Source organism: Nicotiana attenuata, chromosome 12, assembly GCF_001879085.1.
Source record: "Nicotiana attenuata strain UT chromosome 12, NIATTr2, whole genome shotgun sequence".
Classification (NCBI taxonomy): Eukaryota; Viridiplantae; Streptophyta; class Magnoliopsida; order Solanales; family Solanaceae; genus Nicotiana; species Nicotiana attenuata.
The window spans coordinates 12740636-12752479 of record NC_032000.1 but is presented as its reverse complement, the minus strand read 5'-3'; positions in this window follow the sequence as shown (position 1 = coordinate 12752479).

The window sequence follows — 11844 nt, the reverse complement described above, 5'->3', positions numbered from 1 at the left end:
CCAAGGAGCTTTTTCTTTCCAAGTCCCGGCCAAAAAACCGAGGATCTCCCTGGCATAACCCAATGAGCTTTTTCTTTCCAAATCCCAGCCAAAAAACCAAGGATCTCCCTAGCATAACCCAAGGAGCTCTTTCTTTTCAAATCCCGGCCAAAAAACCGAGGATCTCCCCGGCAAAACCCGAGGATCTTTCTTCTTTTCGTCCCGGCATAACCCGAGACCCTTTTTCTTTTTCCGGAATAACCCGATCATTTTCCAGCATAACCTGGATTCATTCACAAGAATACACAATCCTAATTTGACTGCTTAGATATGTGTCACAACTAACTCACGAAATTTTCCTAGTGAAAAATGGGGTAGAAAATTTCGTTCGTTGGTTTGTTTTGATATCTTAAAGCAGGTTGACCTCAAGACACAAGGTGCGAGATGACCAATGGAATGAGTCTCAATCCAGAATCAAGAAAAGAAGAAAAGAACAAAAAGAAATGAATTCAAATGTGAAGCAAGCAAGGGTGCGGATTGCTCAAAATCTGATTGTAGTCACAAGCTCCGCTGATCCTGTTTTAACCCAATGCTGCATGAAGAAGTAAACACCTACAACTTGCGAGCATCAAGATTCAAATCGAAGTCCACAGCAAAATCAGCTAAGACTCAAGATCAAGTTTCAAGAGAATTATAGATAGGAATCTTGTAACTCATAGTTGACAGGCATAGCTAGCCTAGCTTTGATTTTCCTTTTGGTGTAATAAGGAGGCCAGCAAGCAGTAGCAGCAGCAACGGCAGTGAAATCACATCTCCTGGTAGTCCCAGCTACCAAACCTTCCAGAACTACACTGACCTGATTCCTTTATAGCCAAGGATATGTAGGAAACCGTTGAAGCAGGGTTCGGTCAGACGGTTTTCAAAATGCTTCTCATGGAGTGCTGAACAGGTAAAAATCCTTCATGGTGCTCATTTATCTTTGCCCGAAAACCCTTCGTGTCTTCGAGCAAAGAGGGGCAGCTGTGAGCACGTGTTTTTTGCCACGCTTAAATTACTCCTATAAATTCATTAGAATTAGAATTTTTCTTTTATTATTTGAATTTTAGGGAATTAATTGCATGATTTTGTGATTGTTTGCATTTTGTGCATTTTTTGATTGATATAACTCATGAAAAATACAAAAATAGCATACTTGAATTTAGGATCCAATTCTAGATTTTTTATTAACTAATATCTTGCATTTTTTGCATTTTTTGTTTAGTTTCCTTTTTGACTAGGATTTATTCTATTTTAGAAAATTAATTGGTCTAGTTTTGGAGTTAAATTAGGTTTTGTTAATTTTGCAAATAAATAAATAAAATAAATAAATAAAATACAAAAGAAGAGAAAAGAAGAAAAATAAACAAATCAAGGGCCAGCTTGTATTTGGGCCAATATCAAAACAATCCCAGCCCAAAATCCCAAAACCCGGCTAAAGTGGTCCAGCCCAAACACCCTTTACCCAGTCCAGCCCCCTTTGTAACAAAATGATGCCGTTTTGGCGTCAAAGAATCCTGTCCGTCCATTCCCCATGATCAAACGACCCAGATTTGTTCACCATAATAAATAAAAGTGTCTGAAAGTTCATTGAACCTAAAGAACATTTCTTACCTTCCTCGTACAACCCTGTAACACCACCGTCTCCGCCACTCCTCCGCCGTCCGCCGCCGGCCGGAAATCGCCGGCGCCGGCGGCCAACCTTCAATGGCGCCCAAAATTTCACCACATACTCCTCTCATCCTCCTCATCATAGATCCAAGCCCAATTTTTCTCAAACATCACCCAAACGTCTCGAATCTTTAAAACCCTAGGCGCCGCCTCCGCCGTACACGGCGGCGCCACCCCCCAATCCCCTCCAAAATTACACCCTAAGTTTCCTCACTTCCCTCTTCCTAAATCCCTAACTACTTTCTTTCAAACAGTCCTTGATTTTCTCGAATTTCAAATCAAAGAAGGGCAGAACCCTAGAAGTTCGAAGGTGTCCCATTTCTTCCCAACCTTTTGAGTCCAGAGGTTGATTCAAGTTACAACATGATGCTTCCATTTGTTCTTGGCAAAGAACAAACGTCTATCATCATTTCGGGACTTGAATCGAATTCCAGTCCCGTTTCGACCTTGCATAGGTGAGTTTCTCCTACTTCTTTAAAATTAGTTTAAAACATAATTTTCCTTTGTTTCCGTTAATTCGTTCATGTTTTCCTTATGCTCTTTTTCTTCTTTCTTTTTTTTCTTTTTCTGGCAGTAATCAGTACTTGTGGTTTTGTAGTTTAAATCTTTGTTTTTTTGATTCCTCCTCTGTTCTTATTGATGGTAGTTTAAATTCATGAATTAGTGCTGTTGATTAAATCTTTACTTGTTAAATTCATGTTTGTTTGACATATTGATGGTCATGAACTAGTGCTGTAGTTTGATTATTGATGTTAGTTTAATTTGGCTAATCATAAGTTTGTTGAGTGTTACTCTTTCTATATGATATTTTACTTGGTTCTTAATTGTTTACTGCTTTATTAGTTCAATGATACATTTAGTCTTAGGATTCATATTAATTAGAGTTAAATTTCAGTTTTGGTTAGTCAGATTGATTAGTTCAATTTTTTAGGTGATTGGTTATAGCTGATAGATTTTAAATAGGGTTAGTAATTTCAGGAGTAGTCAGGGGTAGTTTGGGCATCTAAAATGGGCTGGTTTGTTAAGGATCAGTAATTTCAGAATAGAAGTGAGGGTAGTATAGGTATACCACAGGTAGAAAACAAAGCTAGAATATCCTAGGTCCTTCTAGAAGGGGGTCTTAGTGCAAGTTTTTGCATTCTTAATGCAGTAACTTGGGCAACAAGCCAAAAATTTAGGGATTAATGACTAAATTCTGAAATTAAAAAAGGGGGGAAAATGAGTGAAAACCTCCAGAACATTCCTGCCCCTTCCTTGCCTATAAAAGGCATGTCCAATGCCTTCATTTACAAGTTTTAAAAATCTGAAAAATTCCCAAAAAAGTTTTAACAATCTGAAAAATTCCCAAAAAAGTTTGAACCTTTGAAAATTCCCCAAAAGCTTCCAGCTTCTAATTCCCCCCCAAAAAAAACTATCTCTGCAAAGCTGATCTTCTAAATTTGAATTTCAAATCCAAAGGAATTCAAATCTGAATTTCAGATCTTAATTCCCTTCCAAAAACCAAAAACAAACAAAAATACAGTAGAAAACTCTCAAAAAACACTGTTACATTGCATTTCCTAGATTAATTCTGAATTTTAAACATTGATTCCATCTCTTAGCTTGATTTTTAGTTGCTGAAGCTTCAGAAGTCTTCTGAGTTAAATTCAAGTTGTTGTGAGTGTATTCGAGCTGTTTGGATATTATATTGGTTGAAATTGGTCCTGATTTGGTGTGATGTCATTTTCCTGGGTTCTAATTAAATCCAAATTGATTCCTGCTACTCTGAACTGCTGGTTTGTCACTGGTGATTGTTGATTTGCAACTGCTGACTCCTTTTTCTTCATTTTGCCTTAACTCAGGTACTCATTCTGCTACTGCCTTGCTGTATGGCTCCATTTAAGAGTAAATAACAGTTATACATGACTTCTCAGGACCAATTAGTATACTATAGCCTCATTTGTTTTCATAGCTAAATGAATTCTCAATTTGGCATTAATATGTGTAATTGATCAGTTTGTTAGACTTACAGGTGTGTAACGGGACTGTATGGACTTTAATATTTGTATGATTATGACCATAGTTCTAGGATAATTCATGGTAGTTGTTCATGACATTAGGATTCATGATTTGTTAAGCAGCGGCTCGTGTGTATTAATAAGAGCACATTGAATTAATTGGATTAGTTTTGTCTTATCATGTTATGAATATCGCGTATGGTAGCTTATTGATTTAAATTTGACTCCCAGATTAAATGCCAGTAGAATCAGCATCATAATTAGCATGAACAATTAAAATTGGTTTAGAGATCGAAAAATCCATGTTTCAGCATGTTAAATCAGTTGTGAGCTCAATATTCCAGTATAGTTGATACGCATATTAGTTAATCATTTGTTGTTTTGTATTCCTTACATCTGTCTTTGCCAATTCGAAGCCCAAGAATTAAATTAAAACACAGGATGAAGTCCAGAGTTGATTGTAAATAGGTGTATAGAATTAAAAGCACCATGACTATACTTTGGGGCCCAAATATTCATCAGTTGGCCCAAATACCCTGCTAGACTACAGACCGGAAGTTTCAGTCCCAAATTAGGCTCAATAAATGCTGGAAATTTCAAATTACAAGGCCGAAAATTGTTAGAAGTTAAAAACCCTTTAAAAAATTATATTAGGAATATGGGAATTAAGTTGCAATATGAATTTAGGTTTTCGAGTTAGGTAGCGGGTTCAAATTAAGAGGGTCCCCCTTTTGTTTGAATTCGGACTTGAACTCGAGGCCCGAATTTATAAATGCAAATTAATTAGGCCCTTTTAGAGACAAAACATAAATAGAAAATCGTAGTTTGCTTTAGGTCGGCCTTTAAATAATAAAATGAGATGAGCCTCGCCGAACAAAAATGCATAAATTGCGGGGCCCTCATTAAATGCCTATATAAAAAATACTTAGAATTTGGGGCGTGCCGTTTATCGAATTTCACGGCCCTCCGCAAAGATAATAACCCGTTAGTCGCTTTAGGCGCGCTTTTTAATAATTTTTCCTTCTTAAATACGGGTGTGCATTTCATGCAACCCAAATCCAAATCCTAAAACGTTGAATAAGAATGTGTCGAGGATCTGGGTGCATTTCATGTGACGTGATCCAAAAATACGTTTTTAAACGACTGTTCACTTTCTTAAAAAATAACTAAAAAGCGGTAAATAATCTTAAAATTGCACTATAGGTTGGAACATGCAATAAATTAGATTTTAGCCAATTATAATAATTTAAGAGACCGTGCTAGAACCACGGGATCCGGGGGTGCCTAACACCTTCCCTCGGGTCAACAGAATTCCTTATTCAGAATTTCTGGTTCGCAGACTCCAATTGGGAAGTCAAAATTTTCCTCGATTTGGGATTAAAGTTAAACCGGTGACTTGGGACACCAAAAGCCAATCCTATCCCAAGTGGCGACTCTAAAAATAAATAAATAATTCCATTTCGAATAATGTCACTTTAAATGGAAAAACTCCCTTATACATTACCCTTCGGGGTAGGTGTGTAAAAAGGAGGTGTGACTACCCCATATACAGTCGTCAAACCATCCCAGCAATTGAAGGAAGAAGGAAACTAGGAGGAGAAACCTACCACCAGATTGAGCGAGTCAACGCCGTGGACNAATGCAAACCTAGTAGCCTTAGCTTGTATGGCCCTTGATTTTTTGTGGTCTGATGGGAGTTTTCCATTCTTAAGATAGCCAATATACTAATTCCTCCAGTCCCACATTAGGCTTGTTGAATTTATCTCGGCATGACCCTCTTCAACCACAGATCTTGATAATTGGACAACAGCCCCCGGAACGATGTCGTCTTCTTAGACTGAGGATCCCAGATTAGCAAGTACGTCGGCCTCACTATTTTGTTCTCGAGGAACATGATCCAGAGTCCACACCTTAAAGCAGTGCAAAGTTACATATAAGAACCTCCAGGGAATCACCAAGCCTATCAAACTGAAGAAGCATGGCACCACTTTCGGGTTAGGGTATGGATACACTTGGCAAGAATTCAGGAACTGGTCGCCCCCATGGCGCGGCCCTTACTATCCGCTGGAGCACCCGATACCCCGCTTGGTGCAGACTTTCTAGCCGGCAGACATCTTATATGGGTCAGAGGAAGATGAAACATTGGCTGCAATGAAGAACCTGTTTTTGGAAGATGACGATATGGACTGTCACGTCATTCTCAAGGAGGAAGGGGAGGAAGGCCCTTCCATACAGGCGGTGAGCCGAGGAGAGCGCCTCAACAATTGGTCCATCAGAACCCGACATGGTTAGCCAACATTGTGTTAGTGCCAAAGAAGGATGGGAAGGTCAGAGTCTGTGTCGACTACCGGGACCTCAATCGGGCCAGTCCGAAAGACGACTTCCCCTTGCCGAACATACACATCCTGATTGACAACTGCGCCAAGCACGAGCTGCAGTCATTCGTCGATTGTTTTGCTGGGTACCATCAGATATGGATGGACGAAGAAGACGCGGAGAAAACGGCTTTCATTACGCCGTGGGGAATGTATTGTTACAAGATGATGCCGTTTGGATTAAAGAATGCTGGGGCCACCTACATGAGGGCCATGACTACTATTTTCCATGACATGATACACCGGGAGATCGAGGTGTATGTAGATGATGTCATCATTAAATCCAAGAAAGCCACTGACCACATGGAGGATTTAAGAAAGTTCTTCAACAGATTGAGAAGGTACAACTTGAAACTGAATCCCGCCAAGTGTGCATTCGGGGTTCCAGCCGTAAAACTACTTGGGTTCATCGTAAGTCGACGGGGAATAGAACTGGATCCATCAAAGGTCAAAGCCATTAAAGAATTAGCACCTCCAAAGAACAAGAAAGAGGTTATGAGTTTCCTGGGGAGACTCAACTATATCAGCTGGTTCATAGCTCAGTCCACTGTCATTTGTGAACCCATCTTTAAAATGTTGAAGAAGGACGCTGCTACCAAATGGACTGATGATTGCCAGAAAGCATTTGACAGAATCAAGGAATACCTGTCAACGCCGCCCGTCTTGGTTCCGCACGAACCAGGTAGACCTCTATTGCTCTACCTTGCAGTATTGGATGGAGCGTTCGACTGTGTTTTAGGACAACATGATGAAACGGGGAGAAAGGAGCAAGCCATCTACTATCTCAGCAAGAAGTTCACCCCGTACGAGGCCCGATATTCCCTGCTAGAATGCACCTGTTGTGCTCTGACTTGGGTAGCTCAGAAGTTGAGGCATTATTTCTGTGCCTATACTACTTATCTCATATCAAGGATGGATCCACTGAAGTACATCTTTCAGAAGCCCATGCCCATGGGCAAGCTATCCAAATGGCAAATCCTGCTGAGTGAGTTTGATATCGTCTACGTGACTCAGAAAGCAATCAAGGGACAGGCACTAGCCGATCATCTTGCTGAAAACCCCGTGGGCGGAGAATATGAGCCTCTAAAGACGTATTTTCCCGGTGAGGAGGTTTCTTTCATAGGAGAAGACCTTGCAGAATCCTATGATGGCTGGAGAATGTTCTTCGACGGAGCAGCAAACTTTAAAGGCGTTTGCATAAGAGCAGTTCTAGTATCAGAAACAGGTCAGCATTATCCGGTGTCCGCCAAACTCAGGTTCCCGTGCACCAACAACATGGCCGAGTACGAAGCCTGCATCTTAGGGCTCAAGCTGGCCATTGACATGAACGTTCAGGAGTTACTAGTGATTGGGGATTCCGACTTGCTCATACATCAGGTTCGGGAAGAATGGGCAACCAAGAACCTCAAGATACTCCCATATTTGCATCACGTATAAGAATTGAGGAAGAGGTTTACAAAGACAGAATTCCGGCATGTTCCCAGAGTACAGAATGAGTTCGCCGATGCATTGGCCACTCTATCATCCATAATTCAACATCCGAATAAGAACTTTATTGATCCCATCCCAGTAAAAATCCAGGATCAACCCGCCTACTGTGCTCATGTCGAGGAAGAAGCAGATGGAAAACCATGGTTTCATGACATTAAGAAGTATCTGTCAACAGGAGAGTATCCAGAACTTGCAAACACTACTCAAAAGCGCACACTGCGGAGGTTATCCAATCACTTCTTTCACAGCNGGAACCAAATAGATAGGATTCTTTTCTTTTTGCTTTAAAATGTAATAAGGCCAATGGCCATTAGTGACATTTTTAATTTATGCAATTTTAGTGTCATTTTGGGATTCGTCTTATTTTCATCAATAAAATGAGGCATTTAGCATTATAAGTTCTCCAAATCAACTTGTCGCTAGGCCTACCTCAGGCACAACGAGGCACCCAATTTAGGACACGATTTATATTCTTGCACTATGTGTTTAAATATTGCAACATTTTTTTCTCAGAATCCGTACTAACTTGTTACCTTTTTGTTATTTTTACTTTTATTTTTATTCCCCTTCCTAAAAGGTTAGTTCGTGCATTCTGGCATCGTCATCCTACTCCACAAGATCTAAGGGCCCTCCACCTCCTCCTCCTCCAAGTCCTATCAAAAACAAAGGCAAAGCAAAAATGGAAGATTTGAACAACGCCAGAAAGGAAAATTCGGTTGAAAGGGTAGAGGTTCCTCAAGGTATTCAGGTATCCAAAGAAAGTGCCGCTCAGCTCGAACAGAAGTTACTGAAATTTCAAGAAGAACTAGACCAAGTTCGGAACTTGGCGAGTCTGTCATTCTCCCTCACTACTCCTGACATCAACTTTCAACACCCCATGCCTCCACAGAACATCCCGAAGCCGCCGAAACAACCTGCTACTCATCAAAATCGCAACACATGCCACAACAACACTCCACTCCTCATCCCTGAACCATCGAATGATTATCCCCACCACTCTCCCATCTATTTGGAAACCCTACCACAATACACTCAACCCATTACAAACACACCGGAGTTTGATAACAAATACTCTCTCATCAAAAACCTGGCTGCCGAGCTCAAGAAACTGACTAGCCGAGTCCAGGGTGTTTGAAGGAAACAAAGGTATTGAAGGGCTGAATTATGAGGATCTTTGCATTCAGCCAGACGTCGAACTTCTCGAGGGGTACAAACCTCCCAAGTTCGAAATGTTTGACGGCTCGGGGGATCCCAGAGTCCATTTGAGGACTTACTGTGATAAGCTGGTCGGCGTAGGAAGAGATGAAAAGATTCGCATGAAACTCTTCATGAGAAGTTTGAAAGGCGATGCGCTATCTTGGTACATTAGCCAAGATCCCAAGAAGTGGACGAGCTAGGTTGGAATCGCGTCCGATTTCATGGACAGGTTCAGGTTTAATACAGAAAATGCACCAGATATCTTCTACATACAGAATTTGAAAAAGAAACCCATTGAGACATTCTGCGAGTATGCTACTCGATGGAGATCCGAGGCTGCTAAGGTCAGGCCGGCCTTAGAGGAAGAACAGATGAACCGATTTTTCGTCCGAGCTCAAGATCCGCAGTATTATGAGAGGTTAATGTTGATAGAGGGCCAGAAATTCTCCGATATCATCAAGCTATGAGAAAGGATTGAGGAAGGCATTAAGAGCGGTATGGTCACTACTTTTGAAGCACTGCAGGCTACCAACAAAGCCCTACAATCTGGTAGCGCGTCTAGGAAAAAGGACGTGAGTGCCGTGATGGTTGCGCAGAGAACCAAGTCCCCAGTAAAATACCAAGCCTACCCGGTACCCCCTCTCACATACCAGCCTATCTCCAATTACCAAGCACCTCTGCCCTCTTACCAAATTCCTCACCCGCTTACCAATCATCCCCCTCCCCCACATATCAACCTACCTCACCAAGATATTCCTAAACTGCACCCGTCTACTAAGCCTATAACGCTCACTACCAATCACCTCCCGCCCTCCAAAACTTCCCTAGGCCTGCCTAATTCGACCGTTGACCTCCCAAGCAATACACCGCCATCGCCGAGCCAATCGACCAACTATATGAAAGACTCAGAGCAGCCGATTACGTCGCCCCAATCCCTGCCATAACTCCAGAAAATCCTTCCCAATGGGTCAATCCAAACAAAACATGTGCATACCATTCCGGCATGAAAGGGCATACCATTGATGAGTGCCGATCTCTGAAAGACAAAATCCAAGCTCTAATTGACAACAAAATCATCGTGGCCAAGGAACCTGCTCCTAGCAACTATCCTTTGCCTGATCATAAGGGTGGTGGTGTGCATATGATCGAAGTAGAAGATGATTGGGACCCCAAAGGGTCAATTGGATTAATTGCCGAAGGTGACGAGCCCAAGAAACCAACAGTCGCACTAAATCCAATCGTAGCACAGATCTAGCCCTCTGGGGATGCTGAAGTAAATATGTCCGTGCCTCTCGAGTTTGAAACACCGTACTCCATAAAGTCTGCAGAGCCAATTAAGGTGGAGTTTGGGTCTCCGAAAGTACCATTTGAAGTTGCTATATTACCTCCCAAAACAAGAGTGCCCATTCCTGTAGCAATCTCAGCCGTAACGCCATTCCATACACAGGCCATTCCTTGGGATTATACCGCTGAGGCAAGAAGGAAGGGGAAAATTAGGTCCGGGGAAGCAATTGCAGCACAGGGTATGACCAGTACCGACAGAATTTATACTCCGGAGCACTTAGTTGAATCAAGTAAGCAGGCCTCTGGACGGCCTATTGAAACTGGGCCCGATGATCTCTGGCGGAAGATACAGGCAAAAGAATACTCAGTTGTCGACCAATTAAACAAAACACCAGCACAGATCTCCATTCTAGCTCTACTGCAAAGCTCCGAGACACACAAGAACGCCCTGATGAAGATACTGAGCGAGGCGTACGTACCCAGCAATATAACTGGAGGAGAGATGGCAAACATGGTCGGGCAGATATTGGAGAGTCATAAGATCACTTTCCATGAGGATGAGTTGCCCCCTGAAGATTTAGGACACAACAAAGCGTTGCACATCACTGTGCAATGCGAGGACTATTTCATCACCAGGACTTTGATTGACGAAGGGTCCAACCTCAACATTTGTCCACTGGTGACCCTCAGAACATTGGGGAAGAGTCTGCATGAAATCAAGGATGGGGCTATCAACGTCAAAGCTTTCGATGGCTCCCAAAGGTCCACTATTGGGGAAATCAGTTTATGTTTGCAAATGGGGCCAACTTGGTTCGATGTTGATTTTCAAGTAATAGACATCCCAGCATCCTACAACTTACTACTAGGACGACCTTGGATCCACCCGCTGGAGCTGTGGCATCAACCCTGCACCAGGCAGTGAAGTTCTAGTGGAATCACCAAGAGGTGATTATTCATGGTGACGGGAGTAACCCCATATACAGTCATCAAACCATCCCAGCAATTGAAGGAACAAGGAAACTAGGAGGAGAAACCTACCACCAGATTGAGTGAGTCAACGCCGTGGAAAAAGATAAGTGGTGGGATAACAAGATAGAGAGTATACTAAACTGGAGCGGGTATGAACCTGGCAAAGGGCTCGGCAAGAACCTCCAGGGAATCACTAAGCCTATCAAACTGAAGAAGCATGGCACCACTTTCGGGTTAGGGTATGGATATACTTGGGAAGAATTCAAGGATTGGTCGCCACCATGGCGCGGCCCTTACTATCCGCTGGAGCAACTGATACCCCGCCTGGAGCAGACTTTCCAGCCGGCAGACATCTTATATGGGTCAGAGGAGGATGAAACATTGGCCGCAATGAAGAACCTATTTTTGGAAGATGACGATATGGACTGTCACGTCATTCTCGAGGAGGAAGGGGAGGAAGGCCCTTCCATACAGGCGGTGAGCTGAGGGGAGCGCCTCAACAATTGGTCCATCAGAACCACCAAGGCCCGGAGAGCTTCGGGCATTACTATTACTTATCTTGATTAACCGATGAATGTGACATGCGACGAGATAACTCAACAAATGGATACAGACTCAGAAGAGGATGATATACCAGAAGAGGTTGTTAAAGAGGTTGAAAACTTTGAGAATAGACCTAAGTCTAACTTGGACGAAACCGAGGTTGTCAACCTGGGGGATACAGAGAATGTCAAGGAAACGCGCATCAGTGTTCACCTGTCACCATCAGAAAAGGAGGAGTACACGGAGTTCTTGAAAGAATATGAGGACATATTTGCCTGGTCATATGATGATATGACCGGTCT